The following is a 22220-nucleotide window of genomic DNA, read 5'->3' as shown; positions in this document are numbered from 1 at the left end:
TGTTTTCTGTTCCTCAAAAATCAATTTTCATGGCCTAGGTCAGCTAAAATTCCTCTTACTTTTACCAGAGCCTGCACACTCCAGCATCTGGTGCTTCTGAACAGTTGTAAGCAAGCATCAGTCTTAAACAGAATCTTTGAGAGAGCCTAGATCATGTACTACTGACAGTTTTGGAGACCAATTTGTGCAAGGTATAACCTCACACAGCTGTTCCTTGAGACCTACTAGTAGCAAGTGACAAATCCAAAGTTAACATCCAACTGTATGTTTAAAGCAAAGCTTAACAGACTATGAAAATACATTCTATAAAAATACCAGTTTGTATATGATTTCCCAAACAGTACATGCTGCAAGTGTAGAGATTACCACCACCAACAAAAAGTACCTAGACCTCTTGAGCAGTAGGTAGAAAAAGGCACTTAGATCAGTCATCCAATTTCAAGAGTCATAAGGCACAAGCTGTGTATGATAGCTGACTAGATGAAGGGTGCAGAAATGTTCTGTGCTGATAAGGTCCTGATTTTTTTTTTCTTTTATAATAATACCACCTTCTACATCATTTACTTTGTTTTGACCACTTGTTATTCAAGCTAGGAACTTGAAAAACTACGAATTCATACTGCACAGGTAATCTGAAATATAGAGATAAATTATTTGATTACTATTAATATAAAGGTCTGGTTTTGTACCATCTCAGTGGTTTAATACATTAAGCCAGATTGGATATAACTTATTTTTTTTCCTCATAAGATTATTCTATGTACTGAGACATATCCTCCATAGTTTTAGAAAACACTGAAACTGTGTGTGTGCGTGTTTAGCCTCCTTTCTAGTACTCAAATTGTTTTTCAAATTAAGATTTCCCACTTCTCTTTGTACTAGATATAAGAACACACAAATAACACAAACAGGATTAATTATATGAAATTTATCATGAGAATTTCTGGGCAGTAACACCTCCCCCATAGCAGTACTTAAATTAACAACTATTTCAGTTTAAGAAAACTAAAGCTACAGTTACAGTAGTGTCTGGACAAGAAGTATCAAAATTATGCTTAAGAGAAGAAACACAAAGAATAAAACTACAAAATTACGAGAGAACTTAAGGTTCCATGGGTGTTTTTCCACAGTCAAACTCTCGCATGTGACTATCTATGTGGTAACATGGTTTAAATAAATAAATAAATAAATAAATTTTCCACCTTAAATACAGATCCACGGGATGGGGAAACAAATAATACAGAATGGACTGACTGTTAAATAATCCATTTGTAACTACTGCATGCAGCACCACTATCACTGACTGTCTACATTTTTAATGTACTTTTTAAAGCCTGTCCTTTTCGCAGTTATAAATTAAACCTCACTGTTAAATAGGGTTTTTACCACAAAAAGTAAATGTAATGATGAAAAAGTTTTATTCGTCGATTTTTACATAAAAACATCTTTCCTTAATTTTCCACTTCTACAATCAGATCATAGCCATCCATGTAGCTCAACTATTTCTCACTACAACTCAACAGTTTTGAATAAACTAGACTTATACAATTTTAATACCTTTCAAAGCTCTACTGTGGAGAAAGGATTCCTGTTTGGGTAAACAGAATTTAGGATGGGATATACAGTGACTAAGCATGGTCACCCCTAATAAACCTCTATACTCTGAAAACAGATAGTAACTTAATTTCATGTAATCCACAAAAGGTTTTATTAATAGTCCTTATGCTCTGCAAGTCGTATACCGTCCAACTTGTATGACAACAATTTATTACACAAGAAATTAGAAAATTTACCTATAAAGCTATTCTTCATTGGCTGCCATAATTCTTCTAGTTAGCCTTGATGCAATCACTGCATATGCAATATTTTTTCTTAAGCTTAAGAAAATTTAGATGTAGCAGTACTGATGATGGGAAGCTGTACAGCCATGTGACTGTTCCTATCATAGAAACATGGCCAAAAAGGGTTACGGGTGAGAGGTGACAAACTGAGCTATAGGCATCTAAACCCCCTCAGTCTTCTGATTTCTGAATTCACACCTGGTAAACAGAGTTTTTGTCAGCTACAGGAATATTCAAAAAAGCCACATTAGCACCACAACAACCGAACATATTCCAAAAGTTCTAGCCATCTCCTGTAATGTCTTGGAATACTTGTCTATTTAGCAAAATTTAAAAATCATCCATGAGATCAAAGCTGTCTAAAGCTCTCTGAAGTGGACTATAATAGGATCTGGAAAATAACAGGAAAATCAAGAAGCAATTGCAAGATCCATACAAAATCTTACAGCTATTATCCTGCACATGTACAAAAGAGAGATAGCCAGACCTTTAAAAATATTACTCAGATTACATTACAACATATGAAGTCATGTAAATTAAGTATAGGGGAGAGACACTAGTGAAAATCTTACTTCCCTCACCACCAGTTGCTAGAGACAGAAGTTATGTGAATCCTTTCCCCCAGAAGTTGTTCATTAAATTGAATGGAAAATATTAAAGCTTGATTTTTTGCTGAGAAGCAAATATTAGGCCATGGACACAGCTCTAAGATACTGACCGAACCGCCAAGCTGCCTACAATATGGGAAGGTGGAGAAGGCCCAGAAACTGCTCCTTGATGGTTAGATCGGTCTTTGCAGGATCAAGCCAAGACAATCCACACTGAATTCTTCTTTCTCTTTCTGTAACCAGCCTTTATCCCCTATGTTCTTTATTCTTCAGGCACTTTACACTAAATGATGACCATCTTCTACATGCTTCTTTTCTTAAGGATCTAAAACTCATTACAGTGGAATAGAGGGCTAATTATAGCCCTTAATTTCTCTAAGGCATTAATACCAAGCCTTCTACTACAGAATTCAGACAGCAGTATTGTCCCAGCTGTTGCTAAGGCAAAGGTGAACTGTGGCCCATATACTACAGAGACATAAACAGCAGCCATAATTGACCGTGCAGATGAATCAGTACGTAAAATGAAGACTAGATCACTCAGTGATGCTTGATTTTCTAATGTTGTTAGAATGTACATGATTCTGTGCTGAAGAGTTTATTTAACCTGTTCAACTGCAACAAAGCACTGGTTTTCTCTATGAAGGGGATGTATTTTAAAATACAGGTAAATTACATTATGTCATGAAGAGTGCTGAAAAAGCATTAAAAAGCCACTGAAATGGGATCATCATATTTTTCAATTATTTAAAAACTAAATATTTTAAATCATACTAAAATAAGAATGTTATGTATTTCAGCTTATCCTATTATGAGAAAGATACAGTTAAGAGTTACTTGCCTGCCATCCTTAACTGACCAATGAAAATTAGGACGTGCAAGGTAGGATGCATTGCTATACATATGCACAGCAGTACCCATAAGGGAAAGCTAAAGATGATCTCTGCAGTTTTCCTTAGGATGCAGGTGATAAACATCCACCTTTTAGAAAGGTAGCTCATCTTTCTCATGTGAGACGTTATTTCACAAGTGTCGCAAGCTCATTTTGGAGAGTCAGTCCTCTGTAGCTTTGCTATTGCAGAAGGAATTGAATCAATTTGTTTTTTTCCAAACTGAAAATTACTTTAGCACAAAGAGGGCCCAGAGGCTACACATCCTTCTGGGAAAATTCTGGCAATACAGACATTAAAAAATGAACCATGACACCCTGCTAGCCTGATTCACATGACATTGAAACAGAGACCAGAAGCAGCTGAAATGGATCAGGCCTCATCTTTAAACTAGCATCAAGACTGATGCATACACTCAAGCTCAATAAGAAGTAGCTATTCTCTGTTTCTTGTCTTCCCTTTTTACTTCAGATGATGAGGTACCTATACAGGTAGGGACGCTGTTCTTAGCTAGCTATTTATCCAGCAATTCAAACTTCTGAGTTCCTGTTCTGTTTTCTACTAATATCGAACCCAACACCAACCTCTGTGATAAAACCTACAACTTAGAGGACAGCAGCTAAGTAGAAATAAGGAAAAGATCTGTTCCTGTGGCAACACAGACGCTCTCCTCAAAACAAACAAACAAAAGAAAAAATTTAACTCACAGGACATGATCCAGGGACACATCTCAATTCATAAACCTTTCTTCTCTTTAACAGTTGCCAGGGGAGACCATAAATTGCGACATGCAGAACCACAAATGGCCTTCCCAGGCCACATGTTTAACATGATTGTTTGCATGCTTTGGCACACATGATAATATTTCTATCTGAGAGAAGTTTATATTGGCAATAGTATTCTGTATAGTACTAACTTGCTATATCACATTATCCAATATTAATTTGCATTTGTGTTTACCAGCTTCATACTACAAAGAACTTGATCTCCATCCACTGCTAATTATTCCTAATGTTTACTCATAGCAAACATCTTCTAGATCTTCTATAACACTGGCTCTCAAGTAGTTTTTTTGTTGTTGTTGTTTGTTTTTTGTTTTAATTCCTGACAGACTTAAGGTAAGGTTTTAAACATGACTATATCCTTTTCCATGGAAAAGTATCTGGATTATTTTCTGTTCATACACACACACACACAAAAAAAAAAAAAAAAAAAAAAAACTTTTACACAGATGATATAAATTCTACAAAGTTATCTGTAGTTAGTTAATGTCACATTAACAAACCACTGATTAGCACGTCAGTAAGCTATATGGGTGTTGAATTCATTAAACTATGCTCAGAATTCAGAAAGTTACTGCAAAGAAACCACAGAAGTGAGAACCTACCGTTACATCTTAGCAACGAGCACTCTCAGCCACAATCCAACACCCTCTCTTCCCCATATCCTCCACCCCACAAGTCTTAAGAAGTTTAATAAAATGTTTTACAATTATTATGACAAAACCCTAATTAACCACAAGAACAATACTAAGCAACCAAGACAGAATCATTAGAACTACTGTTGATCTTAATGGAGTAAATCTGATCTATACAGTGATTATATATTATTTAAATAAAAATAAAAGCACTTCTTAAATAGTCTTGTGTGTGCCAATTTAAAATCATTGAGCTCAGTGACTAAATATTTTACTATATTTGAATACCCTAAGATTTAGGAAGTAACCTATTTAAAGTCCAACTGAGAAATCTAGCTTATTTCAGGAAGCAAATATGTTGACATGTATCAATTTCAAATAATTACACCTGTATAAACATACTGAAAACGAACATTTCCACAAGAATCATTTTAAAGCACTGACATGCAACCCTACTAATGAGCCCATATGCACCTTGATTTACAGAATATTTTATTCATCATAATCACATACATGAAACTAAAATGTACTCGATATCAAGACAAATGTCATTTTCCTAATAAAACCTCTAAGTCTTCCATGGGAAAACTAAAGTACATCCATCTCCTAGTTTCCGTTTCTTTTCCATTATAAACAGCATTAGCATGTAAGCCTGATGATCATAAAACAGATTCTGTTTTTCTGTTCTTGCCTAAAATAGTTAACTTCGTGTACATATAACAAGTTTTATGATACCTTCTAACTGGATTTAAACTGGATCTCTTAGAATGAGATATTTCATCCATTTTTACTGTCCTTCTCAAAAAACTTGTTCAAATTCACACACGTATCAGTAATTAGGTGTAGGTAGGAGACCTTCAACAGTTTTGATTCTGACATTGTTCTCTCTCAAAATTCACACAGGATTACATGGACTTTTAGCCACTTTTAGGCAAGTTGATTAGCCCAGTGTCTGAAGTTACTGTTCATCAGCTGACTTTCAATAATTGTGCATATACACTTAGCCCATGAAAAATGCAAACTAATTCAACCTTCCTTACCCAGCAATGAAACAGGGTTAAATTAAATCGAGTTATGTGCCATTGCCACAGGCTACATATACACAATTGAACATTCACTGTAGCTGAACATGCAATAACTTCAAATTACCAGGACATAACAAGTTACGTAGAATCTTCAGAAGTCCATCTACAGAACTGTTTTATAAGACTTCATTGGCTAACTATTTATCAAGATGTGATTAAGAACTTGCTGAATCCCATGACATCGTATGTCTAATTTGAGCCTAGAAAAAGCATTTGTCAGAAATAAACACAAACATTTACAGAAAGAGAGAGAAATCCTATTTGAAGTCTACTAATTCAATATAATTTTTAACATGGCTCTGAATTAAATAAGTAGCTCTCATTTTTCTTCCTCAAGGTTGCAGGCTAAGATTACAATGTGATATAAAAACTGAGAATGTTTACCTTGTGGTGTTATGATGGTTTGTTCATGTAATAATATTTAGAGAATTACAGACAAAACAGTTTTTAAACCAAACCATTTTTATTGCAATTCCTCAAATATTTTAATGATATATTCCTTGATAAAAATAAATGATCTACTTCTGTAAATAACATGACTAACCTTTACATCATGCTAGATAGAAGCAGACAGAATTACTCTAGTGAGTAAATATGCAGAGCCATAACTCTAAATAATCTTTTATAATAGTGACCCTAGAGTGCATAGCATGTTCCTACAACTCTCCATCTATGCCATTAGTCATCTAAATTCTCACCAATAAAGTGCACCTACAGCTTTGCTTCAGCATATGCCGGACCTGCCACTATTTCTGCAGAACTAAAAAGCTCAACACCTGTTCTGCATCTAAACCAGGGCAAAATCCTCGGAGTAGGAAAAGTCCAGTTACACACCCACACGCTTTGAACACAGAGAACTGAGTACTTCACACCACATACTAGCCACTGCCTTCATCCCTTCACTCAAAATCTCAGCTGCACAGAAGACCACTTGCCAGATACCCAGATTCTAACATCCTCCTCAGTAGCAGCTGGTTTAAACATATATTTGTCACTATCCATTAGAGTCTTCCATTAGCTCTAAGACTTTATGAGGTAGCAGGCATTCCCTTCTTTTTGAAGGAGTAGCAGTATATTATGCCACATTGCGAAGAAAATTAATTAGAACAGGGAAAGAACCTTAAAGAGAGAATATGAATATCAAATAAATTGATTTAAATTCTCTTTTAGGAGGTAAAAATCTCTTCAATTGTTTTCTACTGACTAACCTATATGGGTAACTTGCTCAGCACCACTGGAGTTATGAGTTCCATTTGGCATCCTCACACATCTCAGATTTGTGACTGACACAAGGGGGCCGACCTGTTCACAACAGTATCACAACAATGAAGCCCCTTTTTGATCTCATTCCAATTCCTTTTTATGATGCAGAAATCAAGTTTACAATTTTACTTACTATACTGTGGTAGTTTACAAGGCAATGCTTAAAAAGATATAGTAGGTACATTCCAGAAAACATCAGAATTCATACTTAAAAATGTTGAAGATCTAACTTTAAAAAACTTTTCAAAACAGAACATTCAACAATGAAGTCAGCCTTCACATCAACAGATACTTAAACATCCCATTATCTGTACATTCACTCAAATTCAAAGCTTTCAGGACTTCTATTGGGAAATCCCCCACACCCGGGCTAAAAGATCACATTTGCAAAGTCAATCAAAAGTTAATAAATGCCCCTTGCACTCAGGAATTCTGTCAGTTATTTGATTATATAATCGTGTAACATTCCCCTCCCACCCATAGGCCCAATCTCCTTTCAGTGTACAGGAGGGATCTGCTCTGGAGATGAATCAGAAGCTATTCATAAGGCTATAAGGTCAGTTGTATACATGACTCTTCAAGTAAAAGTGAAAGAAGTATGAAGTAAAAGAGGCTGGAGATCAGACTGCAAGAGAAAAAATGCTGCTTTTGGGACTCTGATTCCACTTCTATTACTAACAGTAAATATTTCTGTTTTTTTCCTGCATGCTCTGACACCTAGTTTGAAGAAGCACTGATTAGCTATATTGTAACCAAAATTAATGAAATGTGCTATAATATTATCACATGTTTTGATAAAAAAAGCAAATTAATTTAAATGTCAGGTCCTACAGCTGCTCTAGTTGGACTTCCGGAGTTATAAAGCTAATGACCAACTTTTGCATCTCAGTTCCTAACTTTTTAAGATTACATTATTTGCTCAAAAACATTTTTAAAAAGCATTTGTGAAGCATTCCAATATTCCAACACAAGCCATAGAAAAGCCTGTGCAGAAATTAAGAATACTATCTCTGGAGCAGGGTTTGATGATGTGAAGTGACTAAGGCAAAGGACTATAGACTGAACACCAAAGAGATATCAAAATATTTAAACATAAAAAACAGGACTGGAAGCAATCTCAGGAGTCTATCCCTTTCCCCAGGAGAGGATCAACAATATCTAAAGCCAATGCTGTGAGACATTAATCTAACCTGTTGGTTTTCTTGTTTTGTTTTAAATCTCTATTAAGGAAGCAACTTTTATTTAACACAGTCAGTGAAATAGGCATCTTGTCATAGGAACAGTGACAACAGACTTAAGGACTACCACAATGCATTCATAAAGATGCCAAATGCAGGCTACACAGATAATCTGGACTACAGTTTTCCCTACCATTTGCAATTACAAGACGTACTCCACATTTCTGAGCTTTTTTTTTCACTATGTGATTTCCTCAGTTAAAAAAAAAAAAAAAAGACAATTCTAACAACAAATTCCTATGTTTGAAATAATGCTTCTTTCCCCAGCCAATCCTTGTTTTGTAGTTTTGGCTTCTCAGGCAGTTTGCTCCACCTCCCCTCGCTGGCCTCTCTCAGAAGATACTTCCCACTCATTCTCATCCCTACACAGTTTCCCTTGACTCTACATCCAGTTCCTGACTACTCTCATCTTAGTTTCTTATTAAAACTATTTCACAGCTCTTCCTGTAGCTTCACCAAGGGCACTTGTATCTGTCCCACCAGCTCCCATACCAAGTCCTGCCAGGCAGTTATAATTTCCTTAGGAACTCCAAGCTCCTACCCTTCTCCAAAGTTCTTGCCCTTCAAGCTCCCATTCCCTCCCAATCTGTGTAAGTTCTGTTCCAAATCACCCCTCTTCTCCTCCATGTATTTACCCTCCCAAACACCACTGACCTCAGTTCTCATCTTTTCCACACCTGAACAAATCAACCTGCGGATAAGCACTGAACAGCCACCCACAAACAAAGCAGTCCGCACCACATCTCTATACTTAAAACCAACCGTACTTACTTGGAGAAGTCCTGTTGTGCACACAACATTTTTCAACTTTAATAATTTCAAACAGGGAAGCCAACTAATTTTTCAGACACCAGTAACTTACATGTTTTTTTTGACAGATTCTCAAATGGCAACAAAATGCACATTCCTACTGCAAAAACTCTCCTCACTCAAATTTTAAGTTTGTCTCTCAAAAAATGGAGAAGTTCCAATGGCTTGAAGAAAAAGTCAGAAATTATTTTTGAACATTTTTTTCTCTAACCTGACCCTTAGAATCCAATGAACATTTTTTGTTTTAAGCTTTATTAAAACAGTTGGTCACTATTGCTATTACTGGCAATCACCCCAGCATGGACACTTTCAGCCAATACGACTGAAGTTTAGCAAAATTGGAAGCAAAGTCAGTGCCTTTTAATAGTGCTAGAAAACCAAGAGGAGTCACTACCAGTCTCATATATACAAAATAAGTAGGGAGCAACATGTATTTTAGAAATTGACTAGCAACACTTAAGCAATATTTCAATTGCTTATATAATAGCCAAATTCTAATATAAAGTTTTTTCTATGTTACAGGTTATTCCTCAAAATGAGTTAAAAAACAAAACAAACGTACAAAAAAAAACTGTCATAAAGAACCAATCATCAGCGAGCATGCTACTGGAAAATAATTCAATTCACATTATTGAAACAAACAAAAAAAAATACCCTAGCATCCCTTGCAATAAAAAGCAATCATGTCTCCTAGCTTTTGAGGGAGAAATTTGACAAATAAATAATTGGGCAGATTTTTAATTTTCCATTCAGAAAAAACAGAACTTTAATTGGTTTTATATCTCCACAAAGCACTCTCCATGCATCTTTACAACTCTTCTATTACAGTCTTACCAAAATTTTTCCAACTTTAAAATTACAAAAAACATGTTCCAGCTTATTTTTCCCAAACCTACTTAAGTATCTGCTGCGTAGCATCCAATGAGAACTCTCTGAATTCTGTCTCCCCTTCCCCCTCCACAGGTAATGACCAGAAAGCATCTCTGAAGAAAAACTGATAGCTACATATCTGAATGGAAGGCAACATGCAAGTAGTAGGACAGTCTTTATTGAAACCTAAGACCTGAAAATAAAATTTCAGAGGCAAAGCATTTATAACTTCATCTTTTCTGAGTATCTGGTCAACGCAGAAGAGAGATTGTTAGCTCAGACATAAGAGATAGGGGTTGCACTGTCACAGACACATGCTTACATTCCAGGAGTCTGATAAATTACATTAGCAAAAAAAAAAAAAAAAAAGAGAGAAAAAGAAGGTTAGAACTAAAAAGCCAAGCATTAAAGTATTAAGAAATGTCAGAATTATGGTTGCTTACACCTACAATTCAGTCCCTTGTGCATTATGATAGTCTTTGATTAAATGATCATATCCTGCTTCTGTTATCCACTGCATCCCTGCTTCATACATGTTACACAACAGATGATGGTCACAAAGCAAGTCAGAGCTGCACAGCAAAAGGAGATTCTTTCTGAGAGATGTTGCATTTTTATTAATAAATTTCAATAACATACAGTTAATAAAAACAAACAAATAAAAAAAATCATATCCAGAAGATCTTCTGCTGGAAACTGCCAATTTGTCAAAAACAACTCTTACTACCAAAAAAGAAAGAAAAAAAGTGTGTTATTTTCACAGAAAACTTTCATCACTGGGAAAGTAAAGGAAAAAAAAAAGACTTAGTACTACTTGTTCTACCTGTTCCATAATATACCCAGAGCCTACTGGCCATAATTAGAGCAGATGATTAGAACATTAAAAGCTATATGTGGCGGAAAAAGAGGTTCAAGAACAACTCTGTCTGATACATATTGAAGTTGGGCTTCCTACATCCCAAAGGCAACATTTTGGCTAAGAACACACATGCTATACGTGCTGCTTTCCTAACAGCTCGGCACAAACATTAACTGGACAACAGACAAACATTGCAATGAAATGGTCTGACCACTAGGCTGCAGAAGTTTCCATTCCATTTCCAGTTTACATGAACTACAATTACCACTTTAAAGAGGCAAAGCGTCGTTCTTAATGGCCAATAGCCAATGCTTAGGACATTCTCCATGGTTGCTAGCTCCTGCTGGAAGTAGCATTCTGAATGTCTCCAATATTATGGACAAGCTATTAATCACATGCAGGTTTTGGATTATTATCTAGTTGCTGTCTTTGATATTCCTGTAGAGATTTTGAGTTCTTCACATTATGGAGGGAGATTCTTTTTTAATTTTTCAGGACAGGAAATCTATTTTTGAAAATCTTGGCATGATCGAGACAGTTGAAACTGAAAAGATGTCTAGGCTATCAGTGAAAACTTACTCTATACTTCTTAGGGATGCAGCATGAGCAACAATGGGCCTGCTATGTTGAAGTGTGAGACAGAGCTACAAATAAAAGAAAATAATGTTATGAACTCACTACATGCTGTAAAATAAGTAAATATCTCAAGAATAAAGCATATCAATTCACACACTCAAGATTTATAAGCACTTTTAAAACTCAAAGTTTTGATTCAGTTTCAGTCTTCCATCTAAAAAAATGAAATAAAATATGGATAAGCTAAAGACGTCCTGTAATATTTGTAAAGCATAGATAGGTATTTTGATGATAATTTCCTGATGAAAAAACCTCAGCATTCAGTGAAAGACTTGGATGCAATGCAGCAAGTAATAAGGCAGCAGGCTGCACACTATATGACAAATAAAAACAAATACATAAACTGGGTTTTAACAGTATACTGGTCAGCTGGCATTTCCCATGCACTGTGTGAGGCACTGAATAGTGGCTGTAAGGGTAAGGGTGAAGTATAATAACGTAGTTAAAGGCCCAGTGTATGGCATAGGGGGCTAGATCACGTTTGTTTCTGAAGTCTTAGCCTGTTCCTTATCTGAATGCCTGAGTTTACAGCCTCATGTTTTTAACACAGTTCCTGTAAAATGCATTGCATACACGCTGCTGCAAAAAAAACAAAGTGTGTCATATCAAACTGTAGCAAAGATGAGAATGGGAATATTTCACCATATAAATAATTTCGAGATCTCCGATTGAAAAACCGCTTAGAACCAGCTGACGTAAACACTGGAAACAGTAAGATATAGTCTTCTAGAATTTGTTCTGACTGAAAGCCTTTACCATAACAAACGTTCCTCAATGTTGATGTTTATTAAAAAGTTACTTGTGTAACCCAAGTAGGAACCTTTATCTACAGCACCAACAACTACGTTCAATTTGACTGGATTTCCCTTTAGTTTCTATGCACAGCTGGGCCAAAACCCCTTCTCCACTCCCTTCTGCTATTGAGATTTTACACAGTGAACAGTTGGGACAGGAAGTGAGACACAAATGATAGGTCCTGTACAATATCCTCAAACACATTGTCCTCACTCCTGAGGTACAGCAGACATCGATATAAAGTACTTCTCTCCCACGTATTTGCACCTCAGGATCATCTACTAAGTATGGCTGTAACACTAATAAAATAAAAACACAAATATAGATTAATTGCATGAACAGGTTTTATAATACTGTCCACTTTAAAAGTACTTCCTTTTTTTGGCTCTTAAAGGAGACCATTATTATATGGGGTTATTCCCAAAAATATACAGGTATCATCAATATTAAGCATTTCCTTGTAGGCTTCTTACCTTGTTACTACTGATGGCTGAAAAATCAGAAACTAACCTAACCTGTACTATTCTAACAAAGGTATACTGAAAATAAGTTGTATTACATTGAAATTGCCAATGTGTTTTTTTTTGCAAATGTTAAATATTTCTAATAACTTATTTTGTGACAATAAATAGCTATTCTAACACTGGATGATCGACCTCACACCTACCAGACACTAACCTCTAAGGTTACCATAACTCATATTTTTCCAATTAAGTATGCCCATAATTGCTGCCAAAATGTCCACACATTGTTGAATATAGAATATATCCTCTAGAATAATTTCTAGAAAGCATAAAGTTCTGAATTTGAAAAAAACTTTTATCTTCGCTCTACATATTCAGAATATTATTATAATTTCTCCTAGCAAATAGTAATTGTCCATTAACTTTACATTTATTGTGTAATATTTATGAAGTTAATATTAATATAAATTCAATAGGATGACTTTAACACTTTGTAATATAATACATACATAAAAATAACACATTTACTGTTGAACACACAGAAAATTGCAATAGGAAACTCGCTACACCAATCCTTGGCTCAAATCAATTCACACTTTCAATATTTTTTCATCTAGTATCCTTCAAAATACAGTTTACTATGTTATAGAGGGATATATACACAAACCATTCAGGATTAAGGCTACAATCTCTTTTTTGTTATACAAACAACATAACAACATGGTTCTAACCCAAAGGCATTGCCTTGATTCTGCAAGAAGAATCAGTCACATGAACACTATTGTTGATGGAGTCCCAAACATGCAATGAGGTTGCACTGGGATTCAGGTACTCATGCAGAACAGGGACGTGCAAATTATTTTATTGGTGTAATTTTGCTTCTCTGATCCTTCACTTTGTTTCTCCCAAATTAAAATATAAATATTTCAAATGTAAAAAAAATACAAATAAAAATGTTTTTAGTGGTATGCCTATCTCTCTATTTTTTTATACAAAAGAAAAAAGATAAAAACAGTTCTACAAGATAGCAAAAGCTTCAGGGAAATGTTTTTGGTTGGAATAACTTCAGGGAAAACATTCAAGCAGTTGAGAGGAAAAGTAGAAATAAAACATGTACATAGGAGAGAAATTCAAAACATACAGTGTAGTCAAAAGCACAAAGTAAAATATAACCAGAAGAAAAAAAAATCCTCTTTTAGTTAAAATAATTGCTACAACTAATACCTCAAGAAAAATTAATTTTGTATTTCCATAACACGCATAAAGTAACTGAAACCTTAAGCAGTTAGAAGTTATGACAAGCAGTGGATCAGTATAAACTCCTAACACTACATAAAATAAGGTATGAAACTGAAATAGTCATGTTCCCTCCCCCTACAAACACTTAAATTTGGCCTAAATAGTGAAAAAAAAAAGTCATCTTACATTTCTCCATTAAATACTTCTGCCTTAAATTTACAACTCCAAAAACATGCTAAAACAAATAACTGAGGATTAACCATGTATAGCTCAGAAGAACAAAAACAAAATGCTCACTACAAATCACAAATAGCCAGCACCTTAAATTTCCCTCTATAAATACGCCTATTTTTGGTATCAGAAAAGAACATGCTTTCTTTTTTTTAATAAAAAAAAAAAAAAAAAAAAAAAAAAAAAAAAAGCTGTAAACAGAACGCTGGAAAGATAAACTTGACAGGAACTACATAACTACAGTGGCTAATTTCCTGTTCGTATCTCCTATTTCAGTAAACCTCCTTAAATGAAAAATAAGCCAGAGAAGTTCACTACTATTAGCTTAACAAACGCATTTTCGCTAAAACGAGAGTTGTTTTAAACGACGAAAGAAACACTACAGCTTAACGTCGCTTTCTGATGATGAAAACTACCCGAGAACTACAAGTACTTCTGCACAGTCCTTTCTTTCCTGTAAAGCAGAGTTAAACTCGGCCCCTACGCATGCTACGGACCAAAAGAAAACAGCAATTCAGCTACACGCAGATGCAGGGACAGTTCGAGACAACTAGTGGCTCCCTCTGCAATTCATAAAGTTTAAAAATAAAAAGCTGCTTTTTCGGAACGTAAATGGTTCCTCTCCACGCACGTAGGCCTGAGGCCCTGTTGCAAACAGTGTCTAACAGGACCAGGCAGCACAAAGACAGGAATGGGAGATTAGTGGGAGGGAGGGAGGCCGGGATTGGGGCTCAGCAGGATCTTCAGGCTTTTTAAAATTCAAACTGCTCCCTGACCAATACAAATCACGGACACGCTACTGACTACTACACGGATTTACAGCATTAAAAACACGCCTTCTACGTGACAGCTATATTAACTTCACCCCTTTAAACATGTATCAGGGCAGTCGGAGGCACCCTAGCACAGTTTTTAAGGCTCTAAACCACCATACCCCAGAAAGTTGCTTTATTAGATACAATAACCAGTTACTACTACAACATATCTGCTCAAACAGATTTAAAACCTACTTTAAAAATAGATAAATTATAAAATGTAACTACTTGTTTACCATTTGCAAATTCCCTTTCTATATGAAAGGTGAAACTTGGTATCTCAAAATTTCCCTTAATTATGTAATTTCTGAAGGAGTACTTTTACAAGTTTGCAGGGCGTTTGTTTTACATCTACTTCAGTTTTTAACAACACTCTCAACTCTGCCACACAGTAAGTCCAAGATTTTCCTTACTGAAAATTAGCCACCGTTTATGTATAAAGGCCTGACACTTAATCAGCAGTCATTTACAAAACACATTTGACCTGCTAAAATGACACCTAATTACATATTCAAACATCATGGACACAAACAGCCAATAACAACCTCAGGATCTCAAAGTGATATGGCCTGACAAGAAAGGATGACACTTTTCAACATTCCTTACTTTTCACTTGATTCAATTTATCTTTGATTCCCGAGTACATAGGGCAAGATCTCATCTTCATCCCGGTCCCCAAAATGTCATAAACATACCTCCTTACACGCGACCCCTTCCCCATTTTCTGTTTGTTAGAAGGCACAAAATAGCATTTCTTGTGAATTTTGTGCGTATTCCCCCAACGTCTACAGCACGTAAACATTAAGATTGCGTGGAATACCTGGCACAATACGCTTGTCTATCCGTATTTCTGGGTCTGCAGGTGTCCGTGCCGTGTCAATCACCCCACAAGGTCTAGTTTTATGCTATAAATATGCGAAGTGATTAACGCGCTGATCAATCGCTTTATTATTTGGAGATCAAGCGTTTGCACGTTATAAATCCATCTCCACGCGAACTTTTGCGTGTTTGGAACGGAGTTGGAAGGTGAAGAGAATACTGGAGACGGCTATTTTCGTTTCTGGGCTATTTACATTGTCTCTCTTCCCCTATTCCTCCACTTACTCCTTCCTCAGTTCAGAGGGCTGTCTGCGCTGGGACCTCGCTTCCTCGCCCTGGCGAAGTTGTAAATATGGCACGGGATCCGCGCACATTTGCGGCTAATTGCATTGTTTCCTCCTCCTGCTGCTCCTCTCCGGGCTGAGGCCTGTCACCGAGGAGCCGCTTCGCCTCTCTTAATCCTCGAGCTGGAGTAAAGGCGCTGGCCGGCGGGCCTGCGCTCTCCGCCGGGCCTAGGCCTGCCGGCAGCCCGGGAGGAGCCCACCTCCTCCGCCACCGCCGAGCCGGCAGCAAGGGGGGCTGCGAAATAAACACCTCGGCTCGCCGCCCGCTCCCCTCCGCCCCGGGGAGCAGCCGATAATCCCCTCCGCTCCCGGCAGCGCTGGGCCGCCGGGGGCTGGCAGGCCCGGCCGGCTGCCGGAGAGGGCAGGGAGGGGAAGGGGAGACGACGACGGGGAGGGGGGGGAGGATTACCTGAGCAAATCGGCGTCTGAATCCGACGGGGATCCGGGAGAGGGGGCGAGCAATCCGCCCCCCTCCCTCCTCAGAGGAGCCGCCGCTGCTGGGCCGCCGCCGTCGCCGCGGAGCAGGAGGAGGAGGGGAGATAATATAACAACAATAATCCGGGCCGGGAGGGGGGCTGGCTCCTCTTCCGTCTCCTCCTCGGTGCAGCGAACATGTAGAGCCGGGGGGGGGGGTGAGCGGCCGGCGCGGATCCCGTCCCCCTGCGCCCGCCTCACAACATGGGCACGGGCCGGGCCGAACCGGTTCCGAGAGGCGCCCCGGGGCCGTGGGGGGGCGGCCGGGAGAGGGGAAGGGGGGGGCAGAGCTGCCGGGGGCCGCCGCCGCCGCTCCCTCGGTGCGCGACTGCGGGAGGCGGGCGGGGGAGCGAAGGGGGGGGGGGAGGGGGCGGCCGGGGCACGGCGAGTCGGTACCGGGCGGGGGGCGGGGGGAGGAGGAGGAGGGGGGAGGAAGGCTCCCGTGCGTCGCTCTCGCTCCCTCTCAGAACAAAATGCCGACCGGAAGTGCAGCGGCAGGAATGACTCCCTCCACCGGCGCCAGGCGCCAACAGCCTCCCCCTTCCCTCCGCCGCCTCCTCCTCCTCCTCCTCCTCCTCCTCCTCCTTCTCCTCCTCCTCCTCGGCCGCTCGCTCGCTCGCTCCGACGGTGCCGCTTCCGCCGCCGACACCGCGACGACGCGATAGCCCGGCGATAGCGCGACGACAGAGCGCCGCTCCCCTCACAGCGCCGCCGCACGCCCGGCCGAGCCGCCGCCGCCCCGCTGCCTCCCCCCGTCCCCACCCGCGGGTGCTTCCCCCTTTTTTTTTTTTTTTTTTTTTGCCTTTTTGCTTTTTTTTCTCTCTCTCTTTTTTTTTTTTTTCCCCTTCTCCTTCCCCCGCCGGTGCTCGGATCGGAGAAGGCGGCCGTTGGGAAGCGGAGGCGTTTGGGGGCTGTTTCCGTCGGCCCCTGAGGGAGGCCGGCCGGCAGGGGCGATGTGGCGGAGCGGGGGCGCTCCTCGGGGCCGCCGCCGCCGCCCTCAGCGTCCTTCTCCGGGGGCTCTACGAGGCCGTGTCGCAGGAGGAGAAAGTCGCGGTGCCGGGGCGAGGGATCTGCAGGTGGATGTACCCATGCGAAGGGAGTTTTTTGTTCTGGACGAGCACGGGGGAAAAAATGCAGGTTTTGAGGTGTTGAGCCTCGCTGGAGGGTGATGCTCCCCCCGCCCCAGCAGCAGGTTTACTGGAAATATTTTAATCCTGGGCTGTGATGGACTGTTTGGAGAAAGAGAATCCTAGTCTGAAAGGTTTTACGATTTTCCTCTGTACAGGTAAAACCGTGAATAAACATAGCACAGGATAAAAGCGAAGAAGCTGTTACATCAAATGAATTAACTGTTTTCTCACAACTCACTTCTGTTGTTTTGCTCCTTGATACTGGGACAGAAATCATATTTAGAGGAAGCCTTGCTCATCTGTGGACTTCAGGATTCACCATACAGTTGGACACAGCTAGCTAGCTGTATATATCCTGTGGCATATAAACACACCCTTTCAGTTCTGGATGGATATTATTTGCACAAAGAGATAATACCATACACAAATGCACTTGAATCCAGGTCTTGCACTTGAATCCAGGTCTTAGGATTTCCTGAACAAATGCTCTGTCTTTAAAGCAGAGTTAAAATGCATCTCTTAAGCTTAACCTATCAAATTCCTAATGTTGGATGAATCAAAGTTTGTTTTACAAGTGTGTTTATTTGAAAGGACAGAAATGAAGATGGCACTGGAGAATACGGTAATTCAGTCCTTCTATTTAATGGGTGTGCGCTCATGTAAGTTTAATGGAGACAGAGTAAACCAGGCTCTGAAAGAAATGTGTTACATACCTGTGTTCCAAGTTAATATAAAAGGTCCCAATCCTACAATTGTTTATGCATTTTCAGATTATACATTTGAAATAAAGGGAAATAATTGGTGTAGTAGATAAACCATGTTCATAAATCTTTGTGCTTATTTTAATACAGTTCAACTCTGTAAGTCAAGGGAGAAAATATATCTATATATTTGTAATAAACTAAAGTTTAATAAGCTACCTATTTAGAGTTCCCATACATGTATGTATGTGGACATACACACCTGTGAATTCAAAGGAAAATGTGATTCTAAAATGACAAGTTGGCCCGGGAATACTACTTCAATCTACTTCTAACTTATTGTTAATAATCTGTGTTGTTGGAGTATTTATATTATTTTTTTTAGTTGGTGTTTTCACTGTATAAATAAAATGTAAATACTGCAATTTTGTTTTTTATATGCCCCGGTCTTCCATATCAGAAATGGTTTAGCCAGTCCAAACGTCAGTATAAGACACAACAGCTATTTGATTCTTCTGTTTCAGTAAGAATTTTCCAGTGAGAATCTCGCCAGGCCATTTTATACTTTTATAATCCTTTTTAACTAAAGGAATTTGTAGAAATGGCTATTTTGTTTGATTACTATGACGTTACTTCCTGCACAAGAAAATAACTCATTTAATAGTTGTTTTAAAAAGTGTTACTGTAACACTTAGAAGTAAATGAGGATTTTCTTCCTTAAGGGAAATCAAGTTAAGGAGGTTTTATTCCATTAGATATAACTGTAATCCACTTCTAAAAATGAAAGGTCAAATTCTTTGACTGATTCAGACAAGTGGCTCCCTGTATTACTTTTGTCTTCAAATTGTCTTCTCTACAACAATTTATTGCAGAAAGAAAGCTCACGTGTTCCTACAAATATTTTAGTACATATGGGTGTATCCCACTATATGTGAAATGGCCAAGAAATGGGATAATAAGCATTTCAGAATATTATCAGAAAACATATTAAAAGATACTTTAAACCTCATTTCTGCTCCAGGCCTTAGTCATAGGGTGGAGGTAGTCCTAATCTGTATGGGAGGAGCTATGCAGTCATACAACCATGACTGTGGTACACTAAGGAGTGAACACCGCACTAAACAAAGCTGGTAGCAGTGCGGAGGAGGGCAAAGCTCTCTGAATTCTCCTGATAAATCCACGCCTATAGAGCCGTGAAAATGAGCTGCAAATTTCAGGGTGAAGTTTTAGAACCTAATCCTGCTGCCTTTGAAGTCAAGGGAGAACATGTCTTTTGCTTTAAAGAAATGACTGGGCTCTCATAAATCTAAAGTATTTTGCACAGTCAGTTGTTCTGAGACTTGTTACTTGTCCTTCAAAGAGAACAAATAATTCAGTATTTTAAATGTAACTTTAAAAGGCAGAAATTAAAGATCTTCATGCATAAAGTACTCTTCAAAACATGTTTCTCAAACCCTTTTCACCAAAATGTGTTAATTGTAGGTATCACTCTTGCTGCTGTTTACAACTGTGTACTGAGATAAAAAGCCTTCCACTTGCAAAGACAGTATGCATGTGTATACTGCTGAAAATAGTGAAGAGTCCTTTCTGCCCTCTTCATTCTGATGCTAACCTCCCTGACAGCTACATGTTGTTATTCAGCTCCATAAATTATAGACAGTATGTAAAATAATAGTAAAAACACACCTAGCACCAATGTTTTCTTAGAGACTGCTTGCTGCCATTAGATGTTTTCTCTAGAATTAATGAAAAATGTACTGTACTTTTCCACTTCTTGTTTATTTAACGACTGGTTTAACATATAGTTGCATGTAATTTTAATTAATTAATGGGATGCACAGACATTGTTACATTAACCTCTTATTAATTGATAGGTTGTATGTATTTCGGGACAGAATTTTTAACTAAATGTGATGTGTAAGTAAAATCAAAAAATATTAATATTATTGGACATTGCCCAGAGAAGCTGTGGATGCCCCCTCCCTGGAAATGTTCAATGCCAGGCTGGGTGGGGCTTTGGGAAACCTGGTCTGGTGGGAGGTGTCCCTGCCTATGGCAGGGAGTTGGAATTGGGTGATCTTTAAGGCCCCTTCCCACCCAAACCACTCCATGATTCTATGGTTGTGTATTTTTCAAGTCGTCAAAGTTTCCTACACAATGTTGGGAAATCATTATATAGTAATGCAATTGTTAGCTTTCATCCTAAACTTAGGTATTGAAATTATTGGGAATTTGGTGTTAAGACTGGGCTACAGAAATGAGTAGAATGAATGTAATGATAAATGCTGTATGACAAGTAATACAAAGTTACATTCTTTGCATTAACTTTAGATCACAGTAGCAAATAATAGTGCCACATAATTAATTCACTGGGGAATATTCATTGTGAGTAAGTAAGCAGCCTGAAAGAAAGGACTTTAGTGGTAAGGGTAAAATAAAGAGACAAGGAAGCCTGCATATTGAGGTGTAAAATATCTGTACAATTACATGTTGCAAGTTTACAATTTGATGGTGACTACTTTTTTTTTTTTTTTTTTTTTTTTTTTTTCCGTTTTGGTAAACCAGATATTGGTAATGTTTTCCCCCTTGTTCTAAGTATTTAGCATAAATTTCCAATAAGAATTTCACAACATGAAATAAGACCATTTCAATTTTCAATTTATTCTAAATTACAAACTTGCATCATCTCTATGGTGTTAAAAACATCATTCTGTTTGTACGAGGACAGGATATGAATTATTTGGCAGATACTTGTTTTGAAATGTATACAAGTTAGGAAGTTTTCTGTGAAAGAAAATGATAGAAGATTTAACCCAAGTATTTTCATTTGAATGTTACAGTCAGTTCCTGATTATTCAAAGCACTAGAGATTTTGAATAATGTTAAAATACAGATAATATGAAAGACGCATATTAGACTATAAAATATGATAGTAAAATGTACTATGTAACAGAAAAATAAGTCATTGATGGATTATTCTTCTGGACAAGTAGCCTTTCCCAGTATTGTTGTATAAGGGCCACAAGAACAGCACAAATAACGGTTCTTTTTGTAAGGATGGTCATTGTCATAGAAAAAAATCCGAAACCTGAAGAAAAGGCTCCTGAGAGACTTTTCCATGGATACACTTCACCATAGATGAACTTCAGAAAGGAAGCAGGTACTGATTCCTACAAATTCTTTTTTCTTTTCATTTTCTCTCTTAAAAAAAGTAAACAAACAAACAAAACCCTGAACCTCATAACTTTATTCTCTCAAAAGTCTCATTTTGGACATGCACTGGGAAAGCAACTTAATGCAATGTTTTATAATAGAGACATAACTGGATGTCAGCTACATAACAAATTCAGTGCAGTTTCATAGGAGCTGTGAAGGCTAACATGGATTATTTTGAGAGACAAGGATAAAAACATTTTTTCCCACTATTTAAGGTGTAAAGGTACTGCTGTCATGGGCTACCAAGTCAACGTGGACATTCATCTTCTGGCAAAGGACAAAAGTTAAAAATTGGCCTAAAGGACAATTCAGCACAAGCCAACAGTCACTCTTGTATGGATTTAAGACATATGAGAACATCTTATCATGCTTAAAATGCCTTGCCACTCCCTTTTTAATGAACTTGCCAGTAAAAGTAAGATTTAAGACAGAGAGATGATTATCTAAATTGTGTATGTTAAAAGAGCTTCTTGGG

The 22220-nt window shown here is 38.1% G+C and overlaps 1 protein-coding gene across 8 annotated transcripts in view; it reads right to left on the bottom strand.

Moving 5' to 3' along the window:
• Positions 1–16763, bottom strand: part of NIPBL (NIPBL cohesin loading factor) — a 164361-nt gene extending 147598 nt beyond the window's left edge. For all 8 annotated transcript variants that reach the window (XM_035309234.1, XM_035309235.1, XM_035309236.1 and 5 more), the window contains exon 1: positions 16634–16763. The gene's annotated coding sequence lies outside the window, so the exon portion shown is untranslated. The remainder of the gene's footprint in view (positions 1–16633) is intronic.
• Between the last annotated feature and the right edge of the window lie 5457 nt (positions 16764–22220).

This window comes from Oxyura jamaicensis, chromosome Z (assembly GCF_011077185.1).
Source record: "Oxyura jamaicensis isolate SHBP4307 breed ruddy duck chromosome Z, BPBGC_Ojam_1.0, whole genome shotgun sequence".
NCBI lineage: Eukaryota > Metazoa > Chordata > Aves > Anseriformes > Anatidae > Oxyura > Oxyura jamaicensis.
Note: the sequence above shows the minus strand (reverse complement) of the source record. Positions and strands in the feature narration are given on the sequence as shown.